This window comes from Hyperoodon ampullatus (genome assembly GCF_949752795.1).
Source record: "Hyperoodon ampullatus genome assembly, chromosome: 18".
NCBI lineage: Eukaryota > Metazoa > Chordata > Mammalia > Artiodactyla > Ziphiidae > Hyperoodon > Hyperoodon ampullatus.
The window spans coordinates 39,700,348-39,719,044 of NC_136931.1; the positions used below are offsets into that span (position 1 = coordinate 39,700,348).

At 37.7% G+C, this 18,697-nt stretch overlaps 1 long non-coding RNA gene across 1 annotated transcript in view; it reads left to right on the forward strand.

Annotated features, from left to right (window-relative positions):
* Positions 1-1,691: 1,691 nt before the first annotated feature.
* The window catches only part of LOC307066381, a 30,569-nt gene continuing 13,563 nt past the window's right edge, over positions 1,692-18,697 (forward strand). Inside the window, exons 1-2 of the long non-coding RNA XR_013811372.1 lie at positions 1,692-1,799; positions 8,381-8,588. This is a non-coding gene — a long non-coding RNA (uncharacterized lncRNA). The remainder of the gene's footprint in view (positions 1,800-8,380; positions 8,589-18,697) is intronic.

An 18,697-nucleotide genomic window follows, 5' to 3' on the forward strand; every position in this document is an offset into this window, starting at 1 on the left:
CTAAAATAGATATAGTCTATTAGATAAAACAAAAAAGGTAATGATGATTTGATTGTAACATCAGAGTAGTGATACTTTGAGATATCTATAAAAACTGCCTTAGGAAATTGTCTGTGATATCTGCTGGGGATATAGTCACAGGTACTCCTAATATTATTGTGGTTTGTTGTCTGCATTTCGATTTAAAGGACATGCTAAATAGTAAATTGCAGTTAGAGGTTAGTGAAATTAAAGATGTAATATTCCCATCCAGATTCCACATACACTTTGATACATATTAAGAATTCCCTGCTCTTTGGTGAGGTCTAATTTTATGAAAGTGAAACTCAGAGAGATGAATTAGGTTGTTCCAGCTTTTAAAAAGCCTGCATTCTAGGGTCAAGAATTCTTACTGAGCCTTGTTGAAACTGTTTGCTACACTACCTGCTAATTTTGGAACTGCTAAACAGAGACTTGGGAACTCTTCCTAGATTAAAAGTACTGCCTTGGCCTTGTGCAATTATACTGTTTAGTTTGCTGGACAAATCCAAGGATAAAACTGGCCTGGATCTAGTGATGGGCAATTCCAAAAGCAAGCTGAATGTGAGAAGTTCACTCACAGAGAACCCTAGTGTCAAAGAGCCTCTCTACTTGGGAATGGCTCAACTGGGAAAATAAACCCTGGTTCAGCTGTAAAGAGAGCACATCCTTGGCCTTTTTTCCCCCTTAAGTCCGGAAACTGATGATCTGGTCAGCTTAGGAGAGGGAGGGAGGGAGGAAGATGAGAGACAGAGAGAAACCTGTTAATAGCCGGTGCCAATTTAAAGAGAGAAGGAAAGAGCTTATTATATACGTATATGCTAATATTATTCTTAAAGCCAATTCTGATAAATCCTTCGGGAAAGAAAGAGATGCAGCCACCTGCTAATGTGGCTTCAGCTTCTTTGTTTCCAAATGTTACAGCTGTCACCAGACCAGCCATTCCGCTTGGGGCGAGGCCAGGGGGTAGAGGGGGAACATCTGTCCACTAAGGACACCACTAAACAGCAACAAAATCTTGGGGCAACCCCTCTCTCTTTCCTCGAGTGCTTTCGCTAGCCGGTCCTACTTCCCCACTCCTTCGGGAGTTTCCTGTTCCATTACGTAGGCAAGAGGGCGAGAGGTCCCAGCTTTCATAATTGTGAGTGGATTGGCTGGGTGTGTACGTGCGAGTAACTGTGTGTGTGGGGGGGGGGGAGTGGAGCTTGCTACAAGGGGCTTAGAAAAACTAGTCGCCAATTTAAAATATTTTCGGAGTGTTTGAAGGATATCTTAAGTGCTAATCCCACTCTCAAATTCAGCGAAATGAACAATACAGATAAGGAAGATGAAGAGGGTGGAAAACCCACACAGCGGAATGGAGCTGTCCATGCCGCGGGAGTGACAGGGGAGCGCTCAGAGGAAAGGCGCTCTGCAGGGAAAGTCACTCTGGCTCTTCTCTCTCGGTCCACCAGCCGGCGACGCTTCTTCTATAAAAGCATTCCTAGAAAATAACCCTACAACCGGGAAGGGTAGCGATCGTTGAGCGCAGTTTCCAGGAGCCGGTCCCCGCAGCCCGGAGAGGCCCCTCTCCCCCCGCGGCTGGCGCGGAATGTGGCGATCCGGCCCGGCGCGGGGGATGACTTCCGGCGGCCGGAGCTCGGCGGCGGGAGCAGCTGCTGCAGCTGGCAGGTCGGGTGGGGGCCGGCCGAGCTGAACGAGCACAGACCCGGCGCGGCGGCACTGCGGCCCCGGGGCAGCCGGCCCCCGGGACATGCGCTGATTCGATCCCTCCGGAGAAGGTAAGCAGCCCGGCTATTATTAGCCTCGGCCACACTGCGCGGTGCTTTCTGCTTGGTTAGTAATGGGGTTTGTAATACAGAGGGAAGAAGGGGAATATCCCTGCCGCCTTCTGCAATGGGAAAAGGAGCAACAACTGAAATTGAAATGTTAATCAGCCAAGTGCTTGAGGTTATTGGAGGAGCGGTGTTACTGGGCAAACAAAGAAGGCGGCCAGCCTCTGTAATCTTAAGATAATCAACCATTGCTGTGCCACACTCGCTTAGATATTGAAGAGGATTCAGAATGTAAAATAATTTGAGTTGCACTTTTACGTTGCTACCTTCAACCTTCGCTTGGTTAATTTCTGGTTTGCGAGCAGCAGGTTCTTGTCAGCAGCCTAGAGAAGTAATCGGAAATCTTCCCTTTCCTTTTGCCTTCCTCAGTCTTCTCCCTTTCCAGTTATCATAATGGGTCTGCACATTTCAACGTCAAACACGCACTTCAATACTGAACCTTTAGAAAGAATCTCAAATTAGAGGAGAAACTTACCTCCTGGAGTTCAGCTTGGGTTGAGCAGCACTTGTCCCCACTTCTCCCTTCATTTACCATCTTCTCTTGTCATTCATTTCATTGATTTCCCCCCCACACCCCGGGTATGCTGTGCCCATTAACAAGCCAGCTCTTGTCAGCTCCTGTCCACCACCTCTGTTCCGTGACTGATTTTTCAAGGACCCAGAAAGGGCATTGCCTTATACCACGTTTGTACTATTATCTGTGTCCTTCCTCAAAATGCATGGCATGAAAAATCCTTTAAGCCCAGTACCAACATGGTTTCCGATAACTCCCTTCATTGTAGTCACTGCAGCTACCAGATGGGTTTCGAGGACAGCAGAATCTGTTGGGGTGTGAGAAAGAGGGCAGTACCTACATATTTTGCTCCATGTGCATAAGAATAGGTGGAAGTAGAAATGCAAATGTCAGTCTATCCCGTTTTTCTTGAAGGTTTTTTAGTCCAGCTAGGTTGTGAGACACCTAGCTGGGTAGGGTATGGGGCAAGTCCTCCTGCAAAAGCAAGCAGTGTGTTTGTCCTAGGATTCCCCCAATAACCTCAAAAGAGTTTCCAGAGAGGCTTTTCCCACAGGCAGTCAGAAAGTCAGGGGAGGTGGCCAAGGTAAACCTCAGGTTATTTGGGCATCCTCAAGTTAGTCTCCCCTTTTAGGGGTTCTGACCTAGGATTTCCCCACAAACGCTTTGCTGCTGAGCTCAAGTGCCCATTCTTGTTGCCCACCTGGGGATGTACAATTGAACGATATTCTGTGAAATGGTGAAGATTGCTATGGTGGGGATTGCAAATGTGCCACTTCACTAACAGAGAACAGTTGCAATAAGCCAGACTGTGTGGTGTCTGTGTGCCAATATTCCATTTAAAAAGAGATTTGTTATCTTTAAATCTGAAATTAAAGAGACAGTTTGACTCAAAAGGCCATGGATTTTATTTTAACAAATTAAAATAGGAGATCAATGAAAAAGAGGGCCAGGGTTTATAGCTAACCTTCTTACCTTCTTTTTTAAATATTGCTTTAGAAGAAGATACTGGTTCTGAAAAATCATGTTACTTCTATTATATATCGTTATTGTTTTTCTGATTACAAATTCTCTATTTATAAATACACTTTGGAAAGATTTGAGTTGGTTTCTTTGTCTTTCTATCTTCAGTATATGAGGCAGAAGGAGTGGAAGGGGGTGGGCAAATCCCACTCCAAATGGCCCACTCAAAGAACTGTTCCCTGGACCATGCAAACCTCTGGACCGAAATTGTTTTGGCTGGTTGTTATTATTATCTTTAAATGTGGTTTGGGTTTGAAAAATTAAATTTTCAATATTCTAAAATTTTGACTCAGGCACACCAAGTAGAAGAGAGAACAAAGAACAAGAATAGCAAAACTATTTTCCACCTTTCTTACCTAATTGTAAAATATTTAATTATATGAATAATTATTCTGAATAATAAGTGAAAGACATATTAAAATAATAATTCATTTTTAAGAAAGTAGCCCAAGGTTTATGAAATACAGGTTAGTGCAATTGATCTTAAGTACAGTAAAAATTTCTGTAATTTTAAAAGGTGTTTTTATGTTGACTATTAGTACATGAAAATATGCTAATGATGGTTAGAAATTGAAATGTCTGTTACTTGGTTTCTGAAGAAACTGAATTCTTTGGCAAGAAATGGGTCAGGATTAGGGGACTGGAGCGGCCAAAGCCGGCATCATACCTGCCAGTGATTTTATAGGTGAGATGAATGCACTAAGTTATGGATTAGGGTTGGAGAAACCTTCTGGGGAAGAAAGGAAACAACATAGAAAATAGAATTTGTTATTTTAGTGCAACTAAGATAATTAAATTTAAGGTATTTCTGAATTTGGACTTCGTTATATTTAAACAATTTCTGAGGAAAGTTTCTAAATTCAAAGCCCTAGGTAGAAATAGTTGTATGATTTCCTAACCGAAACTGATTTATGACTCTATTTCCTTTGTTAAAAACGTTTCCCAGAGAAAGGAAAAATTAATTGCCCGGTGTTAAGGAGGAGTAATACCAAATAGAAGGATGTACCTATTAGTTGCTAAATGAACTGTAGGAACTTTTTTGTAGATTTGACAAGATAGAATTGAAATCAATCTGTTGCTTTCCAATCACGTAAAAAAAAATTTAGTCTGGTGGGTGGTCAGTGTTATCAGTAATTTAAGACTTGAGTACCGATTTAGGATTCAAAGTTACCTCTCCTTACAAAAGGCATTTTCTGGTGCTGCATTACTGCCATTAGCTACAATTGAAATAGACTTATCCTGAGATTTTGAAAAACAGAAAAAGAAATAGTAGGATTAATAAGGCTTTGCCTCCACTGAGAATGGGTAGAAAAAGTGCTATTTTGAAAGTTATCAATGGCCTCTTAATTGCCAGATTTCTGTGCTGTTTCAACCTGTTCTTTACGTCTTTATTTTTGAGTTCTCTTCTAAGTTCTTTTTTTAAAATTTTACTGCTTAGTGTTTTGTTCACTAAAATAGCATTTTTAATTGAAGTATAGTTGATGTGTAATATTATATAAGTTACAGGTGTAAAATATAGTGACTCACAATTTTTAAAGGTTATACTCCATTTATAGTTATTATAAAATATTGGCTATATTTTCTGTGCTATGCAATATATCCTTATAGCTCATTTTATAATAATAGTTTGTACCTCCTAATCTCCTATCCCTATATTGTTCTTTTTTCTAAATTAAATACTTGTGTTCAAAAGTATTATTAATAAGTAATATATAAAGAGATATCTCTTTATCTAGTTTCTCACTAATCCCCTTAAATTACCTCATGACCAGCCTAGAACAAGTGCTGTTTATTTCTAGTTTGTGCCTCATGATATCACGACTATATGTCTTCATTTGTTCCTTTCACTCACCCTGCTACACGTTGAAACCTTGCTCACAGCATACACTGCCTCTTCCATGAACCTTTCCCCGTACCCACCTTCCTTCTCATTTCAGATGTGTTTCTCCCTTGTCTAAATTCCTATGGCACTTTCTATTTTGGTCTATCCTTTAGTTTGAACATGATTTGCTGTTCTAAAATAACCCTAGAGAGCAGAGTCTTTGACTAACAACTTTTTACTACCTGCAACTCGTGATACAGTGCCTAGCTAGGTATATGCAAAGTAGATGTTCAGCAATTTGATTTTAGTGAAGAAATTAGCTATTATTTTCCAGGGGTGTATATCCACCTACTCTAATATCCAAGTTAGGCTCTAAATAATGTGTGCAAGTAAATTTTAGTTTAAAATCCCTATATAATAATATAGTGAAAGTACATTCAAACAGTTATATTCAACAAAAGTTATTGTGAGCTTACATGCCCTTAAGTGGATATTGGCTCATCCGTATCAAAAAGCATAGTAAGCATTACAAAAGAAAACTTTAAAGAAGACATTGTACCAGCTTTCAGTATGCTTTCATTCTACTGAAAACAAGTAAGCAGGGGAAGATGTCTTGCATAAATAAGTACTAGTCTTAAAGCGCTCTGCTAGGTACTTTCATCTATGGTGTATAATTTCATTCTTCTACTATATGCTAATTTTACACTGAGACTCAGAGATCTTACCTAAATGGCAGAGATTCTTTCCACATTAATGTGCTGTTCTTTGAAGTGTTAACGAGTGAAGGAAAACTATAAAAACATAATCAGAGTAGTTTAAAATGGTTTTGTGATCAGGCTTTCCAGTGCTTTTTAAACTTTTGGGTCTTAACATCTCCTTTAATAATTCAATAAAAGCTATGCATCCACTCCCCAAGTACATACACAACACACACACATAGAAATGTGCCTGTAATTGCAGGTGTTTGCGACCTAATAAAGCCCTCCTTTGCAAATGCTTTAAGGACATCTACGCTGGGCTCAGTTTTTCTTTTTGCTTGTTCTATGCTTAATATTTATTTTTGTACCTATTAAAATTAAACAAATTGTTATCTGTTATAGATTGAGATATAAACCTAAGCAGCTTCGTACTTTACAACTTTTCTTTTTGCATTTTTGTATTCTGTCCTTCTCTCTCACACAAACACACACATTTATATAAATGAGATCAAATAATACTTTTCTGTGAAGAGAATGCTTAGAATTTATTCTTAGCGATTTTTCTATATATCACACGTCAGTGTTAGCTATAGTCATCATGTTGTACATTATGTCCATAGTATGTATTTATCTTACAATTGGAAGCTTGTACCTTTGGCCATCTTCCTCCAATTTCCCCTCCCCTGACCCTCTGTCTCCTGTAACCACAGGTCTGATCTCTTTTTCTATGATTGTTTTCTTTTTTTTTAGGTTCCACATATAAGTGAGATCATATAGTGTTTGCCTTTCTTTCTCTGACTTATTTAACTTAGCATAAAGCCTTCAAGGTCCATTTCTGTTGTCTCAAATGGTAGCATTTCTTTGTTTTCTTATAGATGAATAATATTTCAGTGTGTGTGTGTGTGTGTGTGTGTATACATATAATATGTATATATCTATAAATATATGAAACAACCTCTTTACCCATTTGTCCATCAATGGGCACTTATGTTGTTTCCATGTCTTGCCTATTATAAATAATGCTGCTATGAACATGGGGGTGCAGATATCTTTTTGAGTTAGTGTTTTCATTTTCTTTGGATATATTCCCAGAAGTGGAGTTGCTAGATATATGTAGTTCTAGTCTTAATTTTTGAGGATCCTCCCTACTGTTTTCCATACTGGCTTTACCAATGTACAATCCCACCAACAGCACAAGGGTTCCCTTTTCTCCACATCCTCACGAGCATTTGTTATCTCTTGACTTTTTGAGGATGACTGTTCTAACAGGTGTGAGGTAATATCTCAGTGTGGTTTTAATGTGCATTTCCCTAATGACTAGTGGTATTGAGCATCTTTTCATGTACCTGTTGGCTTTTCGTGTGTCTTCTTTGGAGGAATGTCTGTTCAGTTCCTTTGCTCATGTTTTAATTGGGTAATTTTTTTTTGCTATTGATTTGTATGAATTTTTAATTTATTTTGGATATTAACCCTTATCAGATATATGGTTTACAAATATTTTTTTCCCATTCTATATGTTGTCTTTTCAATCACTTTGTTGATTTGTTTTTGTTTTTGTTTTTGTTTGCTGTGCAGAAGCTTTTTAGTTTGATGTAGTTCCATTTGTTTATTTTTTATTTTGTCGTTTGTGTTTTCAGTGTCATATCCAAAAAGTCATTACCAAACCCATGTAATGAGCTTTATTCCTATGTTTTCTTCTGGCAGTTGCATAGTTTCAGGTCTTATATTTGAGTCTTTAATCCAATTCAAGTTAGTTTTGTGAGTGGTATAAGATATTGGTCCAATTTCATTCTTTTACATGTGAATATCCAATTATCCCAGGGTTCCCTTGTATGTAACTTCTCTCTTTTCTCTTGCTGGTCTTAAAATTCTTTCTTTGTTTTTGACTTTTGATGATTTAATTGCAGTGTGTCTCAGAGTAGCCCTATTTGAGTTCAACCTATTTGGGCTTGTTTGGGCTTCATGGATCTGGATGTCCATTTCTCATCCTAGGTTTGGGGAGATTTCATCCATTATTGCTTTAAATATACTTTTTTTCCCTTTCTCTCTCTCTTTTCTTCTTCTGGAATTCCCATAACATGAACATTGTTTACTTTATTGTGTCCCATAATTTCCATAGGCCTTCTTCACTCTTTTTATTCTTTTCCTTTTTGTTCCTTCCACCGGGTAATTTCTAAAGTCCTATCCTCCAGTCCTATCCTCCAGCTGATTCTTTCTTCTGCATGGTCGAATCTACCTTTGAAACTTTCTATTGAATTCTTCAGTTCAGTTATTGTATTTTTAAAATCTAGTGTTCCTGTTTTTTTGATGTTGCTATTTCCTTGTCAAACTTCTTGTCTTGTTCATGCATTGTTTTCCTAATTTCACTTAGCTGTCTGTGCTTTCTTGTAGTTCACTAAACTTCCTTAGGAGGATTATTCTGAATTCTTTGACAGTTCATAGATATTCTTTTTTTTTTTTTTTTTTTTTGCAGTGTGTGGGCCTCTCACTGTTGTGGCCTCTCCTGTTGCGGAGCACAGGCTCCGGACGTGCAGGCTCAGCGGCCATGGCTCACGGGCCCAGCCCGCTCTGTGGCATGTGGGATCCTCCCGGACCGGGGCACGAACCCTCATCCCCTGCATCGGCAGGCAGACTCTCAACCACTGCGCCACCAGGGAAGCCCAGATCTTTATGTTTTTAAGGTCAGTTATTGGAGTTTTATTAGTTTCCTTTGGTGGTGTCATATTTGCCTAATTTTTGTGATCCTTGATTCCTTACATTGGTATCTGCATATCTGAGTAATTGGGCTCTTCCTCCAGACTTTACTGGGTATTATATTCAGTAGTAGTAGTAGATGGGGCTATGAATTAGTTTCCTGGCAGAGAATCAGAGCTTGTATAGGACCTAGCTCTGGACAGGACCCAGAGCCTGTATAGTTCATTGTTTGGGAACCCAAATCAGGCCAGAGTGTGCACTTAATTCCCTGGTCAGGTGAGGGCACTGGTTTTGCCCTGCAGATGGTGGAGGCCACAGGCTGTGCTGTCTGTTCAAGTGCCACTGTATCTAGGGCTGTTTAATGGGCTGTACAGCTTCCCATGTTCTCTGGTTAGGCTCCCCAGTTGGACATGCTGAAGGCTGTATTCAGTGATGAGTAGGGCTATGAATTAGATTTCCTGCCTGGGTGCAGCAGGAGAAGCAGCTCTAAAGCCAGTAAAGCTCTTTGTTGTCTTAACTCAAGCTGATCCACACTCCACATTCTGTGGCTGACCAAGGCCACTGGCTTGGCTTTGCAGACTATCAGCTCTGCCTACCCTTCTCTAGGCTTGAGCACTGCTGGGCCACACAGTTTCTAGGAGTTGTCACCAATCCTTCTCGTCAGATGGGCCAGGAAGACACTCTCCACAGCAGATGGGATGGGGCTAGTCCCAGTTCCTTTGCCTGGCTGGGATGAGGAGGGGCCACTCCAGGCTACTCTTAATTTCTCAAACAGGCTCCCCAGTTGGGAGGAGCTGGGAGCTCCTCTCAGCCTTGGATATGAGTTAATCTCCCTGCCTGTGCATGGTACCGGATCCCTCCACACCTGATACTGGCTCTGCTTTGTACCAGAGCCAGTGATGAGCTCTGGCTGCCTGCCTCTTGGCTGGAGCACGACTGGGCCAAATAGCTTCCAGGATTTATTGCCAGCCCTTTTGGTCAGATGGCCAGAAGACACTGTCCACAGTGGGTGGGCTGTGACTCTGCTCTTTCCCTGGGTATGGGCAAACCAGGTTCAATGGCCAGATGCGTATCAGGTGGATCTGTACCCTGAGTTCCCTGGTTGTAGTGCCCCGCCAACCTGGCTCTGTAGATAAGCAAAGATGCCAGTTGTGATCACTACTTGGGCACTGCAGGTATGAATTCCATCTGTCACAATCCATGTGCTGGCTGTTGCATGCCCCTTCCCCCTTCATCACAGTCCAACTTTTAGTGGTCAAACCATGCAGATTCCCCTGCGATCCCAGTGGAGCAGATTAGAGCAGTGGCTCCCACAAAGCAACCCCAATGCTAGTGGTGGTACTTGCTGTCCCCCAGTTCTCTTCTCCTACTGGAGGAACCAGAGGTTCAGGGGAGACCTCACCCATGGTGCTCCACTGGCCTGGGGGAGGGGCAGTGTGGTCAACGTGTAGCTCCTTCTCTCACCCTTCTAATGCAGTCTGTCTTGGTCTCTGTGGTGCACGGGGGTGCTTCAGCCTCACCTCCATGTTCTAGGATTCTCTCAAATAGTGTCCTGTTTCCAAATAATTGTTAGTTGCTCCTCCTGGGGGGGGCGGGGACGCGGAGCCAGGAATGACCTTGGTGATGTCACCCCACTCTGGGCTTACTTTGACAATATGTGTGTCCTTTATAGCCCAGACATTTCTGGTACTTGAAATGAGGTTCTCCTTTTATTGTTCTCCCTGCTTTAGGACCTAAAATGGGAGCTCTTCCTTAGCACTGGCACAAAGGCTGCTGAGATGACTAGGAAGCAAGTGCCAAGGAGGATAGTGAATCAAAGAACCTTGATTCATGGAAAAGGAATCCCAGAAGGAGCTCCAAACGTTACACATTCCAAAGGATTTATTCAGGGTTTTCCAATCGAAATCATTTTTACAAAAAAGAAACAGTTCTCAGACTTAGAGTAGTATACTGCCAAGTATGTGGAAGAACATTGCCAGCAGTTGAGTGGTGTGGTCTGCTTTGAAATATATTCAGTTTTCTTAGGATGGACATATGTCTACTTCAAAGTTACTATTTCTTTCTAGTAATGCTGTCTACAGTAATATATTTGCTTTTGCCAAGTTAAGAAAACAATGACATCCCTCCCAGGTTCTAAAACAATTACCAGCATAAAAATACATTAAAAATTTTCGCTGATACTTAAGGAAACCAGTACTAGCTAGCATTCCTACTGATGCTAGTATTCAAAGAGAGGCGTGACAAAACCATTAATCTGGAAGAAACCGGGTTGGAAAGATGGAGAGAAAGAACTCAAGAGGACTACTTAAGCTGTTGCTTTCTTTACATGTCCCCAAATATGATAATAACCATATAAGCTCCCAAAATAAGTGCAATTTTATGCAAACTTCCTAGTATGCCTAGTATGAGGTAAATTTTTACTTTATTTTATAGTATATTTTTATTTTTTATTTTGGTAAAATGTCCCATAATGTAAAATTTACCATTTTAACCATTTTTAAGTGTATCATTTATTGGTATTAAGTACATTCACAATGTTGAGCAACCATTACCATTATCCATTTTAAGACCTTTCTTATTATCCCCAACAGAAACTGTACTCACTAAACAATAACCCCTTATTTCTCCCCTCCCCTTAGCCTCTGGTTAACTCTATTCTGTTTTCTGGGTTTATAATTTGCCTATTCTAACTACCTCATATAAGTGGAATCATACAATAGTTGTACTTTTGTGTCTGGCTTCTTTCACTTAACATAGTGTTTTCAAAGTGTATCCATGTTATAGCATGTAGCAGCATTTCATTCCTTTTTAAAGCCATACAATGTATAGTGATTTTTAGTTGCAAAACACTTTTAGTACATTGTGTTTCTATTATATTAATGATATCTAGCATATATCACTACCATATTACCTTTAGTAGATGCCCAGTAATGTGTACTATGAGTGAGCCATAATTTCATTCAGTCAAAACCCATTGATAAACATTTATTAAGTTCCAAACAGTTTTATGATTTCAAGAAATGTGGTAATGGACATAGAGGTTCATGTCTTTATGTGCTGGAGCTTTTACTTTTGATGGAAGAATTCTTGGAGTGGCATGGAATGGTATTGTTAGGTCAGAGATTATGCAGAAACATTTATCATTTGAATACATACATTGACTATAAAAACCATCAACTTCTTCAACAGATAATATTCCTGTATTTTATGTAACCATTTATGACTATCTTAAAAATGAATGCAAGTAATATAAGGGAATGCACTTAATGTGATTTGAGCAAGGAAACATTCTCACTTTTTTCATTTCTAGTTCATGGAAGAAAATTCCTATACACAAGTATTGAAATATTTCAAGTCTCTGGATCACACATTTCATCATTTCAAAAATATTACAGAGTACATCACGGATGTCAGTCAAGTCTTGTAACAACAGTGTAGAAAACTAGTAACATTTATAGCTAGTTTTTTTTTAAGCTTCAGCAATGGATCATTTCTATCCAGCCTAATCTGAAATTTTAATTAGATTAATCTTTAAAATAAAAAGAGATTAATTTTTAATCTAAAACTATTTTTAGTTCATATTTATGTACCTGCATTATGGTAAATCTTTTATCTTGTTGTTTTTTTTTCTTAGTTTCTCTTTAGAGTATCTTTTAAAATTTATTTTTAAACAGAATAATTAAAGCCCAAAGATGAGAATGTCTCATTTAAGCTAAACTAAAGAATGTTGGAATAGCTGAAGTATGAACACAATTGGCAAAACTTTTCACTACCCTCCTTAGAAGAAGACTGTTTTGATTTACATGGTCCAAGAAAGGAGAAACAGATAACTTGCTGGGGATTGCATCCTGCTTTACTTAAATTAGACATTAACAGGCTAAAAGGGCAAGGATGAAGCAACATGTTTATAACATATTTTTGAAAAGCTACTTAAAGGTGAAGGGTTGCAAGAACACAGACAGACACACCCTCGACATTTCACAACAATATTTTAAGGTATGCCTTTTCTTTGGTTGATAGGGATGGAGGGACCTATTAATAAACATTTCTCCTATTTACTTTTGTCTTGATTGCTGTCTAATCAAACCCTCATTAAAAAACAGACATAAAACAAATAAGCATTCTGACTTTTGCCTGAATAAGCACCAACAAACTGACATCTTAAACAATGGACTGCAATTGCTATGAGACTGAGGATGCTTGGTCATTGCAACAGTAGCAGCAACACAACCTGCTTTGTTCCTTCTGTTGTATACTGCAGAATCTGAGTATATATAGAGAAGTCAGTGATACCTTTAGTGCCATTTCTTACACTCCTCTCCATGATCTTTCACACTCAGGTTCTCTGGTAATCTCAATGTAGTGAAAAACAACCAGGATGCTAATACCCTCTATCCATTCACAAAACTTAATGCTTCTGAGACTTGCAGAAATAATGTTGAATCTGAATTGGTGGTACCCAATAGAGTCACTAAGAATAATCCGTCAGACTCACCAAATCCAAATTCAGATTTAAAGGCCATCAAATTTTAAATATAATGAAGATTTTAAGATTTCAATATTTGTTATATATGGTCATATGTAAAAATTTAGAAATGTAAAATTATATGTTTAGCTTTTTAATTATAAGCTATATTCACTGGAGAATTAATGCATTTTTAAAAGGATTCATTCTGAAAAGATTACATTAGCACTTTTTTTAAACCACTACCCTCAAAAATAAATTGTGACAAATCATTGTTCACCCAAGTTTATGTCTCATCTCAAGGAAGTGAGTTGTTCTTGGGGAAATTGCTTTCATCTAATTTGTGCTTTCCTGCAGTGGATCAAGCTGAAATGAAATGGGGCTGACATTCTTAACTATTATGACGTGCCCACATTTACCAGAATTACCTAATGATCAGTAACGAAGAGTTTTATAATAAATAAATATGTATGTACTGAGAGTCTCCACTGATAAAAGTTAGTTGCGACATGGCTGGTGATCCTGTAGAAGAGATATCTAGATTATATTTCTTGCATCATCTCCATAGGAGAAAGCAATCCAGGATTGCAAAGCAAGGCATGAGACAGTAGCATTTGGTGTATTTTATAAATGTTTAGATTTCTAGGGAGCTCACTGGTATTATATATTATGGTAAGCACTCAAATGTAAACTGTGACTTTAAAATAGTAAAATATTGGGGAGGGTGGGAGGGAGGGAGATGCATGAATGAAGGGATGTGGGAACAGATGTATATGTATGACTGATTCACTTTGTTATAAATCAGAAACTAATAAAAAAAGGGGAAAAATAGTAAAATATCAAGAACGTAAAAATTTCTGCAACTTAAATGGCCAATTTGGTATTTGGCTTTATTATAAGCGTTTTCAAGATATTTATTAAACAACCAAATGAACCAATACCAGTTAATTTTGAAAACTGCCTTCTTAATACAAAAGAATTGGTATTCTACACAAGTTACTTGTGATTATTTTTGTAGGTGTGGTGGGAATGAATTATGGATGGCACTACCCTTTCTCCTGTTTCTTGTCTGAGGTTTTGGTAAGGTGCAATTTAGAGGTGATGGACCTTAAAGTTTGAGCAGTTCAAGACACTCAACCAGTAAGTCAGAAAGAGAAAGACAAATACCGTATGCTAACACATATATATGGAATCTAAGAAAAAAAAATGTCATGAAGAACTTAGGGGTAAGACGGGAAAAAAGACACAGACCTACTAGAGAATGGCCTTGAGGATATGGAGAGGGAGAAGGGTAAGCTGTGACAAAGTGAGAGAGTGGCATGGACATATATACACTACCAAACTTAAAGTAGATAGCTAGTGGGAAGCAGCCGCATAGCACAGGGAGATCAGCTCAGTGCTTTGTGACCACCTAGAGGGGTGGGAAAACGAGGGTGGGAGGGAGGGAGATGCAAGAGGGAAGAGATATGGGAACATATGTATAACTGATTCATTTTGTTATAAAGCAGAAACTGACACACCATTGTAAAGCAATTGTATTCCAGCAAAGATAAAAAAAAAAACAGTGAGTAGAATTCAAATAAGTACTAGTAGATATAAAAATAATAAAAAAGAAATTTTGGCAATAAAAAAATAAATAAATAAACACACTCAACCAAGCACAGTCCATTTTCCCAGGACAAGAAAACATATGACATTACTCTTCTTTTTTCAACCACAATGGATTTGAACTTTTAGAAAATTGAAAATGCAAGATACAGATTTTATTTTTTTTTAAGTAATTTATTTATTTATTTATTTCTGGTGGTGTTGGTTCTTCGTTGCTCTTCATGGGCTTTGTCTAGTTGCGGGGAGTGGGTGCTACTCTTCGTTGTGGCACGCGGGCTTCACATTGCAGTGGCTACTCTTGTCGCAGAGCACGGGCTCTAGGGCACACCAGCTTCAGTAGTTGCGACGCACGGGCTCAGTAGTTGTGGCTTGCGGGCTCTAGAGCACAGGGTCAGTAGTTGTGGCGCATGGGCTTAGTTGCTTTGCGTCATGTGGGATCTTCCCAGACCAGGGTTCGAACCCGTGTCTCCTGCATTGGCAGGTAGATTCTTAACCACTGCGTCACCAGGGAAGTCCAAGATACAGATTTTAATAAGAAAATATTAGTCAACAATTCTCTTATCTCTATGTCTTTTTCTATCTCATTGATTGTGAAGAATACAATCATAGAGAAAGCAAAATCTACATCAGTTGAAAATTTTTTCCACCTGCATGCGTGTTATAGTGGATGTGTAACATCTTCACAGGGTTTGTGAAATCACTATTTCACCACAAAAATTAAATATGACACTAAAATGATCTGACACAAATTAGTCTATTGAATAAGGGGACGAGGATTGGCATCTTGGTTATTGTTTAGAAGAAAAAAAAATCATTAACCTGTTAGGCAAAATACTTGTCTTTAAAATATCCCTTAATAAATACAATAGAAAATGAAATAAAATGAAAGTACAGTGTTATGAAAGGAAAGCAATTGGGTTGATCTTAAAGTGAGTATAAAAATCAATGTTTTTTGTTTAGTTTGTTAATAATTTTATTCTTAGAGCTCTCAGGCAGCTAGCTTTTGGTCATTTTTAAGATGAATCAAAAAGTTCTAAACATTATTTTTAAGGTATGCAGATCACTAGGCCCTCCTCCCCTCCTTTCTCTCTTTCTTTTAATCTTTATTTTATTTGGGGGAGTTTTGGCTACCATTTATGTTCTAATCATGTTTTTCAGGAAGTGAATTTGAACTTTGAACCTCACCTAGTTTGAATCCTACCTCTATTGTTTTCTATCTCTATGACTTAGGGTAAGTTACTTAACCACTGTGAATTGTTTCTGGATATTTAAAACAGGAAAATCACAGGGTTGTTGCGAAGATTAAAGAAGATAACATAAAAGGGAACTTATTGCAGTGTTTGAGACATAGTAAGGGTTAGTAAATATTTCCAGTTTTTAGCTTTCAAATTCTCGTGAGCAGTTTACAATGAGATCTCATTACCACATTTACAATTTATGAGATTTTCCCTAAAATTATGAACCTTTTCCTACCCCTCTCCATTTTAAAGCAAACCTTGAAATGACTGAACCTCATAGGAAATTGCCTCAATGCAGGTAATCCCAGTAGCAGGAGAGGTTGAAGCTACCACAATGCAAAGTTGTCAGGCTCTGATCTGGCAGTAGCTGTGGGAATTAGTCTTAGCTTCTATTTTTAACTCTGCAAGGAGTTGATTGGATGACCTGGGAAAACTCAGTTGGCATCTTATTTTCTTTCTGAATTTCTTTCTGCATCTTATTTTCTTTCTGAATTGTACCATTTGTCTAATCACTCTTTTCACTGACTCATTATCAGAAATGATATCAAGGTTGTTGAATAAGGGTGTTGATTTCAGAAGTAATGTTATAGAAAATGGCAATTGTTCCCTTTCTTAAAAGCAATAGTTGACAATTTTATTTTATTTTTTTCTGATACAGTATTGAAGTTCCTGGGAGAGGGCAACTTTAATTTATAAAGAGTTGTTAACATTCACTTCCTCTAACAAAAGCCGTTAAAGGTAATACTAGTAATTGTCTGCCTTATACCCCAATCTTTTTTTTTAATATGTAACTGTTGAAGTTTTTTAATGTTAATCAATATCATTAAGTTGTCCAAAAAGGAAAATTAATCTGTTACTCCATTGTACATCATATACAAAGGAATCTTCTTGGTATATGATATCTTTCTATTTGACTGAATCTCAATGAATTTAGAGAGTACATGGAAGAATTTTAATATTCAGAGTCTTATTCATAAAAGTGCACTACTGAGTAGATTCAATCACTAGCAACACCTTTAAACTGAAATCAAAAATAGAGCCTCAATTAACGTGAAAACTTTAGTACCAGAAACACCTGCCTATAAAAACTGCACTGTTAGTACACAGGCGAGCTTTAGTATGATAACAATTTTGTTGGGCTTAAAAAGCACATAATTTTACATTTTTTTCTTATTTGACTTTTTATCATTATGTGGACCATTTAGGTCTAAGGAAACAAGTACAAAAACTGCCTAAAGCCTTCCATTTAATATGTAAGCCATGGTTGTCCACAAGAGAGAATTTTGTGGTGATCAACAACTCTAGCCAAATCGGCAATAATTTATTTCAGTTGGTAGAGTCTAATCATGTGTACCTAACTATGTTCTTTTAAGTAAAAAGTGTGAAACATTTTTAGTAGTAAGTTTGTCCTGAATTTCCAAATCAATATTTTTAATCCCTATTTGAATACTGAATTCATTAGCTATTCACCAAAGGCTTGAGGCATAGATTTTGGGCATAGTCTGCTTCTAAGATGAGATGTAGCAGTCTAAATTCCTGTTTGGAATATACATGGGCATACACATATACACATATATTATACAAAAATTTATATACAGACATTCCCCGAATTACAATGGTTCGACTTAGTGATTTTTCAACTTTACCATGGTGCGAAATTGATACTCGTTTAGTAGAAACTATAGTTTGAATTTTTTCAAAGTATACTTTGAATTTAGAGTAGAAACTATACTTTTCCCAGACTACTGATATGCAGCATGATGATCTCTTGTGATGCTGGGCAGCAGCAGCAAGCCACTCCTCCCACTCAGCGACTCGATCACAACTGACACACTTACAACCATTCTGGTTTTCACCTTCAGTACAGTATTCAATAAAACAAATGAGATATTCAACAGATTATTATAAAATAGGCTTTGTGTTAGATGATTTTGCCCAACTTTAGGCTAATGTGAGTGTTCTGAGCACATTTAAGGTAGACTAGGCTAAACTATGACAGTTGGTAGATTGGGTGTAGTATAAGCATTTACAATTTATGATATTTTCAATTGATGATGGGTTTATCAGGATGCAATGCCATAGTAAGTTAAGGAAGATCTGTATTTTATGTGTATTATATATGTTAATTGTATTTAGCCAATTATGTGTATAAAAATATATATGCATATATATGCATGTATATATGTCTGTTTTCATGAACATTTGCCTTCTATTTCAAATATTTGATTATATTTATTTATTTTTATTTTTTTATTTGATTATATTTAAAATAAACAGACAAATTCTTGGAGAAGCATTTGAAGAATCTTTGTTTCCAGAGTCAAGTTTTGCAAAGAAAACTTATTTTTTCACTGGCTGTTTATTTTTCAATAGTTAAAAAATATTTTTAAAATTTCACAGTGATTCTTTAATATATGAATATGAATATGTATTTACTTCAGGTGCTATATATGTTATTTATACATATGTGTATTTATATATATTTAAATGTTTTTAAACCTGATCTTACTGGGTTATGACTACTATCCAATTATGTGAGAATAGTGATATTGTTGCCTTTCAGCTTGGAACATGCTTCTGTTTCATTTGATTATATTTTATCCATTAAGTGCTCTGGCCTTCCATTAGCTCTTTTGCTTTGAGGAATACATTTTATAGTGCATTAGAAATATTCTTCTATTTTTCATGCCATAATTTTCTGGTGTCTCACAAAATCCTAATTTGGAATGTTCTGACTTGAATAGTGTTTCAGAATAGAGACTTGTCCCTTTTGGAATCATCAGAT